Source organism: Gavialis gangeticus, unplaced genomic scaffold, assembly GCF_001723915.1.
Source record: "Gavialis gangeticus isolate Ggan-Ray unplaced genomic scaffold, GavGan_comp1, whole genome shotgun sequence".
Taxonomy (NCBI): Eukaryota; Metazoa; Chordata; order Crocodylia; family Gavialidae; genus Gavialis; species Gavialis gangeticus.
This window is the reverse complement of record NW_017729034.1, coordinates 75,959,718-75,974,072: the sequence shown is the minus strand read 5'-3', so window position 1 is coordinate 75,974,072 and position 14,355 is coordinate 75,959,718.

The window sequence follows — 14,355 nt, the reverse complement described above, 5'->3', positions numbered from 1 at the left end:
AATAGGGTTTTAAAGAGTTATTTAGAAGCTACCATGGTGATGACTTTGATATAAAGACCTCCATAGACCTACCTGCCTTCCTCAGAAGGTATTGTGAGGATCAGGGAATACCTTTAAACTTCTTAAATGAAAAGCAGTAAAGATTACTATTAATCATGACATTAATGCAGAGATAGGCAAAATATGACCTGCAGACCAGATCCAGCCCACCAAGGGATCATATCTGGTATGCAGTGGTTCCCTCGGTCCTGCCCAGCTCAGGCACAGGGGGCAGCCCAGGCTATGGCACGTGTGGCCAGTCCCACCGCCCCCAGGCGCACACTAGGGCTGGGGCAGCATGGCAGCTGGACTCAGCTTCCTGGCAGCCCAGGCGGCAGCAGCTCCTTCTGGCTGTTGCTGTCAGTGTCACTGCTGCTGCTGGACCCAGCTCTGCTGCCCAGGCACCCCGGCTCATCTGCCCCACACCCACCACCGGGGGATACCAGATGGCATGGGAGGGGTCTCTATGGAGATTGGCCCAGGACCCCTGTGGGCAGGGTGTTCTCAGTCGGGCGAATAGGATGGAGCTACGGGTGGTTGGGGACCAGCATCTGGGAGCAAGACAGATGAATGGGACTGCGGCTGGGACTGAGGATGGGGTAGGGGGTCTTACCACGGGGCAGCAACAGCACAGGGCCAGGGCTCAGGGTAGACCCCTGATGCAGGGAACAGATCATGGCTCTGCCCCCAGCCCTGGCCCTATGCTGTCACCACTTGTGATCCTGGCACAAGCCTAAACCCCAGCCTACTTCCAGACACCACCCCCTGCCCCCCCACAGCCCCAGCCCATCCTCCTGGCTGAGTGTCCTTTGCCTGCAGGGGTCCCAGGCCAGTCTCCATGGAGACCCCGCCTGCCTGCTCCACCCAGTACCCCTGACAGTAGGTGCAGGGCACATGGGCCCAGGCTGAATAGGATCAATTGCCCTCCACCCCCACAACAGCCTCCCCAAACTTCCTAAGTCATTCTCCAGCCTAAATAATTGCCCACCCCTGCATTAATGAAATGTTGTTTGTGTGATATGGGTTTATTCAGAGAAGGGCCAAAACCAAAATTATAAATCAAAACACTCCCAGATTGTAAGGAAGGAAAGAAAGAAACAGGAATTTGCAACAGAGACTTATTTTTATTGCTGGTGGATCTTTTGGCTTTGTCCATTTTTTTTAAACCAAAAACAAAACAAAAAAGATTCACATATCAATATGGCTCCATGTACAATGAAATCTAAAATTGCTTTGGAAGAGAATAAAAAATTTGCAGCTTCTTCAATAAGCAAGTACAAACTCTTTTCCATTACATCTATACAATCTAAATGGTGATTCTAGATGTAATATTGCAAACAAGATTTGGGCTATGAGATACAATATACCTATACAATACCCTAACATTACATTTGGATTATTTTAAGTATTATAAATATACACTATATGTTTACACACACATATATGTATAATGTACACTGCGTGTGTGTTTGTAGCTGTCTATTGGTTGTCACGCTCCTCAAAACCCCAAAAGGCCTTGAAATAAAATGACTTTCCTCTTCAACTTTATTTTTTTTCTGGTGTGATAGCAGCAGGCCCCAGGGGTGGGGCTCCTGACCCCCTCCAGCCACTCAGGTATCCTCCTTTTCGTCTCACCTGCCATATGTTGATGGAATTATTTGATTGTAAAAAGGGAAACTGCCCCAGGGTCTCAGAGCAAGCCGTCAGCTATTCTTTGGCTAGTGGGTCCCTCCTGGACCCAGCTGATCCCAGTCCTGCCCCCCAAAGTGGGGCCCCACCTTGCCTCATCTATACCCCAGGGCACCAGTTGCTTTAAGGGCTATTTGTGGCTTCCTTCTACCCCTACAGCCATGTCCATGCCTTGCAACAGTCACTTGGTTGCCAGTTCCTTGTATAGGCTTCAGCTTTCTTAGCCTACAAGTTATTCTGGCTATAGACTGGTCACTTAGGCCCACTGGCTCTGGCTTGACCTTTCAGTCCTAGCTTCTCAGCAACCCCTGGTCACCTGTGTTGCCTCCTCTAGGCTCTAGCTCTGACTCTTTCAACCTCAGCCTGACCCGTGCCCTGTGCCCCTGCCTCAGGCCGCCCTGTGGCTTCCTTTCCCCCCCCTATCAGCCCAGTCCTCCAGTTTAAATTAAAGCAAAAATTCAAGCAACTACTTCAAACTCAATAATCCCTCTGGGTCAACAACTTGCCTGCAGGCTACAAGTCCCCCATAGCTCTCTAATTGCATCTCTTGGGGATAGCCCGTGCCAGTCTGTCCCTCTACAGCCATCCTGGTTCAGGAAATCCTCTCCCTGCTGCCTGCAGGGTCAGACTGCTTGACTTATTAGACCTTATATGCATTTAAAGTCCCATCCCTTCCTATCAGGTGGCTTTTCAGCCACCCACAGGCGTTTCCATTTTGGCCTAATAGTTGGTTTGCCCTTCTCTGCAATGGCTTAGCTAAACTGCTTGTAGCTCTTTCTGTGCTGCTGGAAGTCTGCTCCAGGGTTGCTTAGACATCTGTCCCCTGTGCGGTCTACTGCTTTACAGCTAGTTTCCAGGATAGTAACTCTTTAGCTTCTATCCCAACTAATACTGTCTGCTTGCTTCACTGCAGCTAGCTCTTGTTTGGCTGTCGGTGCCACCCACTAAACTTAATGGGATACTGCAGCATCCCCTTAGAGTAGCACCTGGAACATTTAATTTGTACCCTTCCTATTTCTCCATTTTTCATTAATTGTTTGAATGAACATATCTAATTTTGTTAAGGCACTCATATCATCAGTGTGGCTAGTATGAGTTTGAGAAGAAGTTTTGAGTGTGCACAGAAGTCAAACGCTGTTTTGGGTGGGTCCCCAAAACCAGATTATTATTCAAGTATGCAGTTATAGGATGAGAGTAGGGTAGTAATTTTCATACGCTGTAATTTACCCTTGGGAAAAGCAAGTGTTTGTTCTTTACAAGAGACCATAGCTCTTGGAGTGTATGCTTCATTAGATACATAAATACAAAAAATATTTATTAAAAAAGATTACATAACATTTGCCATAGTATAAGTTGACTTATTTACATATTTTTCTGCTTATAAAACTGGGAGCCTTGGGAAAATGTGTTTCCCCAAATATTTTGTACAGTTGTATACTGTGCTAAGCGACAGAGCAAGAGAAATAGAGGGTCTCTCCATTAATAGACCCAAATCTCCTGACTGTGCTTAAGCAAAACAAGAAATCATGAAATCTCCATCCCTGGAAATTTTCAAGAGTAGGTTAAACAGACAATTGGCTGGGATGATCTAATCAGGGATGATCCTGCCTCAAGCAGGGGGTGTACTAGATCAGTGGTTCTAAACCTTTGTTGTACCAGGACCCCTTTGTAACCATTAGTGGCCAGTTCTGACCCAGAGCCCCTCGCTCCCGACCCGCTACCCTCCATCCCAGCCCCCCACTGTGCAGGGCAAAAGGTGGGTGTGGTGGGCAGAGGAGGTGTGTGTGGGGCAAGGGGGGTCCCAAGCAGCCCCTCACAGGCTAGAACTCTGCCAGCTTGCAAGGGGAAAGTCATAGTTTCCCCCATTTTTCTCCTTTAAAGGAGAATCCATATTTAAAGATTGTTGATCTATTTTTAAAGTTTTTTCATGACCCTTTCATATATTCTTGTGACCCACTTTTGGGTCATGACCCACAGGTTGAGAAATTCTGGACTAGGTGACCTTGTGAAGTCCCTTCCAGCCCTACTTTCCTATGATCCACTGACACGCATGGAAATTATGCCTAAATAGGGATTGCAAGCAGAGGCATAGCAAGATATTTCAGCACCTGGGGCAGAGGAGTGGGGCTGGGGGGAATTGTGCTGAGCTCTGAAGAGCAGGAGTGGGGGCTGAAGAGTGGAATCATATCTGCCCCAGTTCTCTTGACTCAGGAGGCAGCTCCTGCAGCTCCTGCTGTAGCTATGTGAGCTTAGGTTGCTGACTGAGGGACAGGGTATGCTAATGCAGCAACTCAGCTGCGATGGACTCCACAGAGACATTCCTGGTGGCCCACTCACTTTCCCTTCTCCCCTGCTTGATATTCTCCTGGGTTCAGGGCTATGCTTCCCACAGCAAGGCCTGGGTAGTGGGGCATATCCCACTCACATTACTTACTCCCCTCTCCTACAGATACACTGCAGGGCATGGGGCTGTGCCTGCTGTGCAGCACTGTCTCTGCTGTGGAAAAGGCTCCCTGGGGGAGGGGTCCATGCCTGTGTCCCCTCTAGGTGGGTACTCATAGCTGGTGCTCCCCGAGCCCCATCCTAGTTATGCTTCTGGTTACAAAATTAGCCCAGAATACTTACCACTAGATACCTGAAATCTAAGGGGTAAAGGGTCTAAATCCACAGATTGATAAACTAGGCACTTCAGCAGAAAGTAAGAAGAATTTAGACACCTAAGTTGCAAAAAGTGATCTAGCACACAGAAGACACCAAACTCATTAGGCATCTACATTAATTTTGTGTCAACATTTCAGGGTGCAAAGTACCCTAGACACCCAAATTTGTGCTTCTACATAAGCACAGAAGTGCCCCAATCTCAGTGTCTAGGCACCTTCGTTTCCATCTAAGTTCCACTGTGAACTAGATGTGAGATAGAGTAGGACCTGACTCCATCATCTAAGTTCCCAGAGGGTCCTATTTCAATAAACATGCTGTGGGCACACGTAATGAACCCTGATAGCATTGAGTTCAGTACATAATGAATCAGCCACAGCCACTTTTTATTCAAATTTGTGGTCAGAGGAGGAGCCATGCACCTTTGTATAACAGGCTAGGGGTCAGACAGAAAGTGGAAAAACTAGATTATAGCCCCTCCTTAAACTGAGTCATCAGACTAAAGAGTAGGGTAGGTAAGAGCATGCTTCACTCCTTCTGTTGAAGCTGGGCTGTTGTGTAACCAAGAATGCAACAATCATGGGGCCAAAAATTGAACAAGCAAGGGTGGGCATGGCTCTGTACCCAATAGTTAAGGTACTTGCCTGGGAAGAGAAAGTCCTGAACTCTGGTTCCATACTTCCTGGATTATTTCTACATTTTATATTAGACAGTCATTGGATAAAAAAAAAGAATCATGAGTGCTAGGAGCAAAACCCAGGTTTCCTCATCTCAGCTGAATGCCCTACCCATATTTGCTCTCCTGGTCCACTGGCTATTGAAGTCTTGTCTGTACAGTGCTCAATTTCAACCGGTTAGAAGATAGATATCCTCAATATTCATCTCAGGAGATGAAAAATATGATGTTCCTCAACTATTCACTTCTCTCAGGAGGTGACCCCCTTGAGGTTGAGGAAGACCTAGAGCCCAGGTCTTCCTCTACAAGTGTTCTAACCTCCAGACTATTAAGCCAAAGGTGGGCTTAATTAAGCCACTTGGCTCAATTATGCATCAAAAAAAGATTCCAGCCTCCATAGATGGAGTCAGCCTGTGCAGTCCTGAGTCAGGGTGCCCAAACTCCAGGGCCAGCAGGAATTCAGACATATCCTTGTGGTCAGTGTTTCCTGCAGACTACCTCTAAGCAGCTGTCTGACCCATGTTGAGGCTTTCTGAGTTACCATCAGGAAGTTCTTCTCCTTGACTGTCTAAGGAATTTAGATGCCTATTCCCATTTCTTTGAATCACCCTCCAGGGACCAGACATGAAGATTTTCCGCAGTCTGTAGCCTAAGTCTGGATTTTGCTCTATTTTCCTGTAGGTCCAGCTAGTTCAAATACAGCACAGCATCAACCCACTAATACAAACACGCCCTGAACAAGGTCAGATCTAACATGTGATGCAATAGATAGAAGCTAGTCTAGCCAAAATCAATTAAAGCAATTAAAAGAATTAAAAAAATGAGAGCGAGAGAAAAGTATCTAACATGTATTGGTGAGAAACAATAAAGCAAAACAAAGCCACTAGAGACAAGACAGCAAAAAACAGCCTCATGGAAGGAAAACCACCCCAAAAGGCCAGTGCAGCTGGGCAACTTTTCATGAAGTAAACAGCAAAACTCCCATGGACTTCAGTGGCATGACTTTCTGAATTATGATTTGGGATAAGTTTAATTAAAAATAAAATGTTTGGGGCCTTTGTTCTTTAGTTTCCTAATGCAGAAGCCAGCACCATGTACCTGAAAGGCCCAGAAGTCCGTGAAAATAGAGACAATTAGACTTCACCACCCATAACTGCAAGAATCAACATGAGATAGAGAATTAACCAGCACCTGGAGACCAGAAAATCAGAGTAAAGCAGAAGCAGTCTGTCAGAAAACCAAACATGCAGTGAGGTCATGAGGGAAGAGATAAAGAGATTTTGCCTCTAAAAAGGGAGAGAGAGACTCTCTGAGGACTAGCAGAGACACCAACCAGTGAGCGGAAATCCCCACAAGAAATGAATCAGTGAAAGACATTGTTCCACAGCAAACTAAGCAGAGGATTAAAGTGACTAGCTAACAAACTAGTTCTCCAACAGGAAAAATCAGGAAGGTGAGAGATATGGGGCAGCTAGGAACAACAAAAAAATCTTACAATAATAGTATTTGATTGTGTATCTTGAAAACGTAACACCTGCACGCATTAGAGACAGATGGCTTTTATTAGAATACAACAACACCATAAAGGGAAGAATCCAAACCCAAACCATTTCCTTTAACCTTCCATAAGAATCAAAGGTTGAGCAGCAAGATTTGGACCAGATATAAAATTCCCAAAAGGAAAGGAAAATCCACAGCTTGATTTTGCTCTACCTCTGTGTTTTATCCTACTAAAATTTCCATTGATTTCAGTACGAGTTTTGTTTGAGTGAGTTATGGATAAGGACTTAACAACTGGTCATAAGCAGATTAATATAAAATTGGCTAAGGAAGGGATCAGTCCATGATATTAGCAAGGTTTATAACCTTGCTGTAGAAGTAAATTTACTATACGTAGCATTTGACAGACATATTAGCACTGAATATGAGGAAAAAATGGATTAAAGTTTCTGAAAATGTTCTCTTGTTGTGTCTTATCTGGTAGGCAACTAGTTCAGGATTCTGTAGGTCTAAAGAAAGTTTCCTGTGCTAGAATACAGTAATATTTTACCTATCAATTTTCCAGAGCCACATCTAAGTGGTTTCCATTGCGGTCTTTGCAAAGTTACCAACTTTTGTGATTTCACTGCGAGTCATGTGATAGTCAGTGTAGCTCCTCAAACTTCAGCTCCTGAAATCACTTGGATATGTGAGAATTTCAGCTTTCATTTTTTCAAAAAGTAAGTTTCTAGCATTGTGAAGTAAGCTGGTAAATGTGATCTGTGTGTCAGTCCAAAAATTCAAAAGACAGATATTATGCCCAATATTATGATTTTTCAAGATGCAGTTTATGTATTCTCTGTGTTTACTATTGACAAGACTGTCTTTGATTGGTGTATCTTCCACTGGTCTTTGCAGAGCTGTTTCAAAACTTAGTTGGCAAGTAGGATGAGTAGGAATCAGCTGAAAACTTATAGTAACTTTCCTGGGAGGAGCTGCAAACAGAAAGCTATATTCTTTTTACAGGTGTATAAAAGATAAAGAACCTGTATACTGACTGTACAGGGAGAAAAAGGTCATTGTATAGAGTGTATAAAAGCAGAAGAAACATTACTAGCTACATTTAACTATGATTTTTGCATCTCAAGGTGTTGATAGGGCCAGAATACGTAACAGGTGGAATCCTTTCATGGGAATCCATCTAACAGATTCTTGCTACTTAATAGTCAGTTGTCTGATATTTTTCTGTCCATCGTTTGCTTCAAATGCAATGAAGATACAATTTCTTTGATTGATAATATTTTTTTTAATTTGTTAAAAACTGGTTATTATTCATTAGTTTTAGTGGACTGAATAATAAAATTGTTGTGTTAATTTATTTCCTCTTTTATGCATCATGATAATTAATAATGACATCAAAATATGTACACACTTTTCCCTGGTTAAACTCATACCATAAAGGTCAGTAGATGAAGTTCTGCCTTTTAATTGACACTCATTGTGAGAACTGCCACGCGTTTTAGTTCCAAAGTTGCCTGGGTTCTTCATACTTGGAAGAGTTCACACCACAGTGCAGTTTCCTTTGATTGAAGATACCCGCTTCCGAGTGGTTAATTCAATCTGTAGTTCACTAGTATTCTTGGACACCTTGCTGATGCTGAGCTTTCACCAAGGAGCATCTACAAGTAATGCTTTCTATCAGATCAAGTTAGCTAGGATCTGGTCTTTTACTCAGCAATGGTTATTCGAAACTTGTTACCATTCAGAGCAATGCAGTGTACCCGGATATGAAGGGTGACGCACTAAGGAAACTCAAACTAACACAGACCTTTCCAGTGGATCTCCTCATCAACACAGGCAACTCTGAACATGTCCTCCACTCTGATGTACAATTTCAAATCTGCTTTTCAGAGTCTTCATCTTCAGGTTTTCTAAAAATGACTTTACGTTTCGGATGAAGACTACTGCCCACTACTTTGTTCCTTTAACTCCTAGAATCCTCTATGACACAGGTATAGCCTGTCTGCGTGGGAAGCCAAATTTTGTTGGCAGCTAGTATGAGACTCTGGAATGAACCTCCCCCTCCCCCGCAAGGCACTAAGAACCGTCATTAATCTCACCATCTTCCACTCCAAGCACAAGACACATTTCATTTCCCTTTCCTTCCCTAACATAAACGTGCTGTTTCCTTGTACTCCTCTACATATCAGATTTCACCTAATATATCATCTTATATTTAGATTGTAAACTCTTTGGTGCAGGGACCATCATTTGGTCCGTGTTTGGGCAGTGTTGTAGATATCACAGTACTACCAATAAATATTACTGCTAACAGTAACAGGTGTATTTACAACAAACTCCAAGAACAAAACCAAATAAACCAAAACCACCAACAAAGCCCCCCAGAAAACTTCCCTCCCCAGAACAAACAAGCAAACGCTACGACCACCCCCACCACCCCCAACCTCAACATCTGCATTCGCTTCTCCCCACTTGGGAGAGAAGGAGGGAATAAACAGCTTGTGACATATTAGTCACGTTGCATAAAGTATTACTAAAGGATCTCAAATAACTAGGGCACAGTGGTGGGCTGGATCTAGCTTGCTGAAGGATTTTGTCCAGCCCTTGGCAGGTCTCTCAGTCCTACCTGGCCAGGCGCAGGGGGCAGTCTGGGCTGTGGCACGTGCAGCCAGTCCTGCTGCCCCCAGGCGTGCAGTGGGGCTGGGGTGACACAGTGACTGGACTCCATTTCTTGGCAGCCCCAGTGGTGGTGTTTCCTTCTGGCTGCTGTTACTGGACCCAGCCCTGCTACCCAGGTACCTTGGCCTGTCCACTCTGTACCCATCATTGCCAGTGGGACCCACATGGACAGGGCACACGGCCAGGCTGCTGGGATGGGGACATGGGCTGGTGGGGAGCAGTCTCCAGGAGCGAGACAGGTGGGCAGTCTGGGGAGACCCCAGGATCTTGGGGTGGTGACAGCATGGGGCTGGGGGCTGGTGCAGAGCGAAGATACACAGCCAAGCTGCCCCTGCAATGAGCACGAGTTCTGCGGGCAGGGGCATGAAGGGAGCAGATCGCAGCTCTGCCCAAGGCCTGGCCCTGTGCTATCACCACCCCAAAATCCTAGCCCCTGCCCTGGATGCAGCTCCCTGCCCTCCTGTGGCTCTGCCCCATTCACCCAGCTGCACATCCTGCCCATTCAGCTCCCACTGGTCTCCATGGAGGCCCCAGGATTGTGGGGCAGTGACAGCATGGGGCTGAGCCCTTCTTCTGTGTGTAGGGATATGCAAGGAGCACACTGTGGGTCTTCCCCCAGCCCCAACCCTGTGCTGTCACTGCCCCAAGATCCTGGGGTCTCCATGGAGACTGGCTTGGACTTATGTGGGCAGGGCACTGGCTGAGCAGTGGGGATGGGGGTATGGGCTGGCAGAGAGTGAGATGTGCAGACGGGGTTGCGGAGGTCCTGGGATCTTGGGGTGGTGACAGAGCGGGGCCAGGGCCAGGGCAGAGCCGTGATCTGCTCCCTGCGCCCCCTTACCCATGGAACTGGCGTCCACTGTTGCAGCGTATGGACAGCACATCCTAGCTATGCCCCTGGCCCTGGCCCTGGCCCCACGCTTTCACTGCCTTGTGCCTCATGCCATGATCCCAACCTCGCCCATCCATCCCACTCCCAAATACCATTCCCCACCCACCCACAGTCCCATCCCACATAAGGAGTTTGGGTGAGTTGTGGTGCAGGGGAGGAAGGGGGTGGTGACCTGGCCCACAACAGCTCAGCAAAACTCCCTATGTGGCCCGTGGGCCCAAATAATTGCCCACCCTTGTACTAGGCGGAATTAATTGCCATATAAGACTTAAAAGCTTGAATAGACTAGTTAAACACACAAAGGTAGCACACATTTTCTAACATATTTTGTTATTTGGCTGTATCTTGGCAGAATTTTGCTCTAGGATTTCTTTAAACGGGGAGAAAACTAACCACAAAAGCAGAACAGATCATCCCAAAGAAGAGAAGAGCAACAATATGAGGAGGGGTACATCATGTGGAGGAAGGGTTCATAATCATAATGACTGTCACTTGTATCCAAGTATGACTACTACTAATCCTGGAAATCTGTTTCCACATGTAGGGTTCAGGAAACATGACAGGGCAAGTTGGTGTCTACATTTCCTCCTACTGTTGGCCAAAGTGGTGTGATGACGTTCTGTTGCTCATTCTGCTTCCTTCGTAGTGGAGTGCCAAGCTCACCTATCATGGACCATATCCTCCCAGGTCATTAAGTCCAGCCTGGCAGACTGTATGTGCTGCTCGATGCAGTTCTTGTAGCAGAGTTTGGGATGGTTGATCTATTGTTAAATGCAGGTGTCATTTATTTGCAACTCCTGGTGCCTGGAGCATCTCTATACCTCATCCACTCCCCACACCCCCTTTTAAATCTTGAGAAAAGAAAAGTATATATCCAGTCCTTTCCCTTCCCTGTGTTGCTTGATTTATCCTACTGGTTGCTATTACTAATGATTTACCACGATTATTTACAGTGAGTTTATTAAGTTTGTTGGCTCAAATACAAATGATTCTTTCAGGAACACAAAGAAAAAAACCTTGCTTTGAATAGTTTACAACCCAAAGCCCCGGTCCTATAACTACTAACCTGCACCTACATACTGATAGTAGTAATCAGTAATACTGATATCTATGTGGTGGTGAAGGTGCACAACAGTGCCATCAGCTGCAGGACTGGAGCTCTAAAGCCCAAATTTGCAAACTTGTATACATATGGGTACTTTTACTTTAGTAGTAGTACCAGCAGAGCTGGTGGGATTTTTAGTCATATATAAGGGTAATTTTACTTGCTTGAATAGTAGTACCAGCAGAGCCAGTGAGCTGCGAGGAAATTATATATGCTTACTTGATAGTTTTATGTTATGACTAAAAATAAGGTGGGGAGGTAACAACAATGGCCCCTGGCTGATTTCAGTGAGGATTTCAGCTAAAAATTGATGGCCTGAGGTAAATTGCTGATAACAGGAAGGAGAGAGGTGGAGTAATGACAAAAAGATCCCACTCATATGTGGAGCTCTGTATTGTGAGGCAGCTGGGGAAGTGTGCAGCCTGTTTGAAAGCAATATGGCTTCATGCAGGCCCTTACAGACTTCTGTGTGACAATGGAGACAGGGACTGTGCTATATCTCATGACATTTTTAGGGCATCCCTTTCAAACAAAAATGTTTCTTTTTATGTTTCCATAAAGAATTCTCCAGAGTCCTATACACATGCTTGTGTTTCTAAGTCAGTAGGAACATTTGAAACCCCCCACTGTTATTTAGTAACAAGGTCTGAAGGATTGTTTTTGCTTGAAGACCAAAGCATTCAGAACAACCATCCTTGACCCTCAATTTGCTGACAACAGCCCTATCCTTGTGCATGCTGAGAAAAACTTCCAGACTGCACTGGATCTCTTTGCAGAAGTCTATTGAACTTCAGGCTTATTTGTGGCCTGAGATCCTGCAGTGGCCAGAGGAAATGCTGCAAGGACAACTTGAAGGCAAACCTCAAGAAAACGGATGCCAACATCAAGAGCTGAGAAGAGCTGGTTGCTGACTGAAACAGCACTACAACCTCAACTAAGCAGCGGCCTGCTTTGAGGTAAAGTGTCTTGCCCCTGAAACAGAGAACAGAGGAAGGAAAAGGAGTGTAATCCCATCCTACAGTCTAGTCCTTGTAGAACAACCTGAAACTTTTGCTGATGGATCGGTGGCTCCCAAATGGGGCTCTTAAATCACTTTCAGATCCATCAGTGAGCCATGGTAGAGATTGCCAGTGAGTCATTCTCAGAGGGATTGCCAGTGATGATGGGGGGTAGGGTCCTCATTTGAAAACAGGTTTTGTTCCTTTCCCACAGACTTCGATACAAATTTGCACTTCTCAACCTTTTCAGACTTGCGGCACCCTTTGTCAGACTCGGCACCCCTCGGGAAACACTGGCTCTCAGTTTCCACATGGTTTTGGAGCACAGAAAACAACGTAGACTTTATTTTTCTGTGGCCAAGCACTCAGAAAGACCCTGACCGGGCAGCATGGGTTTTAAAGTTCTGGGTTTACCTCTGTACCAACCACAGGTCCATCTGACTCGTATGATGATGAAGCGAGTGTCACCACACATACGTTGGAAGCATGAGGGCCAGAAAGCCAGCAACAGGTTGAATGGTCAATGTCACTAAGACCTTGGGCACCCAAAGGAGGGCTGTAAGGGCATTCATAGATGATGTGGTCAGCTGTCTGAGCCTGAGCACCAGCTACAGCCAGTGTCGTTGGAGAGGTGCCAAGAGTGCATGCTTGTCCTAAACTGTCCAATGCCCATTCTGAGATGGTTTAGAGTCCAGGCCTTGCAGGGCAGCTGCCATCCTGAAGGGTGGAAGCTGGTTCTGGGGATGAACAGCCTCAGTTCTTGTGCAGCACATTTCCTGCTCCACGGATGGGAGGTCATGCTGTAGGTGACATGCCATCTGCAGATTGAGGAGCCTAAGTGAAGAACGGGTTCTGAGACTTCAGGTGGTAGTTGGTTTTCTGGCTTGCGGCTACTAGGCTGCAGTGCAAAGAATGGTTTGGATCTTGGGCTTTGAAGCCTAGGGCCAGGGTCACAGTTTGTCTCCAGATCCAAGGGTGGGAAATGCCTAAGAGGACTGGTCAGTAGTCTCAGTGGTGGCAGATGGCAGAACAAGGGGCAATGGTCTCAAGTTGCAGCGGGGGAAGTTGAGGTTGGATACAGTCAGCTCTCCCACTTAGGACACAATTGGTTCTTGAAAACTGTCTTAAGTTGAAACATTGTAACTCAGAACCAATTTTCCCATAGGAAACCATGTTATAAATGGGGGATTGGTTCCCAAACCAAGGCCTGATACCCTATTTTCACCAAAAATAGCCCAGAATGTTGTACTCAGTCAATTATAGATGAGTAATATAGCTACATTAATGCATTTATATTGTAAATAGCAGTCATACTGATTTGGAAGGACTTCTTTGAGGTGACTTTGCTGGACTTTTTGACAGACTCTTGGTTGGACGTTTTGAAGGCTTCTTGGCTGGAATCTTCTCCGAAGTCTTGGCTTCAGGTTTTTCTGGAGTCTTGTCTGCTTTCTTAAAGAAAGCGTCCAAGGAAGTTTGGACAGGTGTTCTCCAGGAAGATGGGCAATGCAATGAACGTGTTTACTGGCGTCACATCAAGTATTATAAAGCCAAGTCAGAAAGTTGAAACAGGGTGTCAGTTTAGAAACACTGTAACGTGAAACGTTGTAAGCGGAGGACTGCCTGTATTAGGAAAAGCGCTCCTCTCACGAGGGTGGTGAAGCAGTGGAACCGTTACTTCAAGCAGGGCTGGATTAACGTGTAGCCAGACTAGGCACCCTCAGTGAAGACAGGGCCCAGTTATGCTCAGCTGACACATTATAATTATTGAGTGAAAAAAGTAATCTAAACATTTCATCTGCAGAGGTGGGGGCACGAGTTTGTTTGCCTAGGGCCCACTGAGGGGTTTAATCCCCCGGGGCCTGCAGAGGTGGCGGAGTCTTCACCCTCGGAGGTTTTTAAGACCCCCCTTGGGTGGGATGCGGTAGTTGGGGCCGCCCTGCTTGGCGCACTGGGTGCCCGCCCGAGGCAGCCCTCTTGTCCTGCGATTCCCTGCCAGGCCCGCGGGGCAGCCCGGAGGAGGCAGAGGCGGGGGCAGGGCAGCGTCAGGCCGGGGCGGTCTCTGGCTCCTCACAGGAGCTGGCTGCGGCCGGGGGTGCCGGGGGCAGGCGAGGAGAGCCCC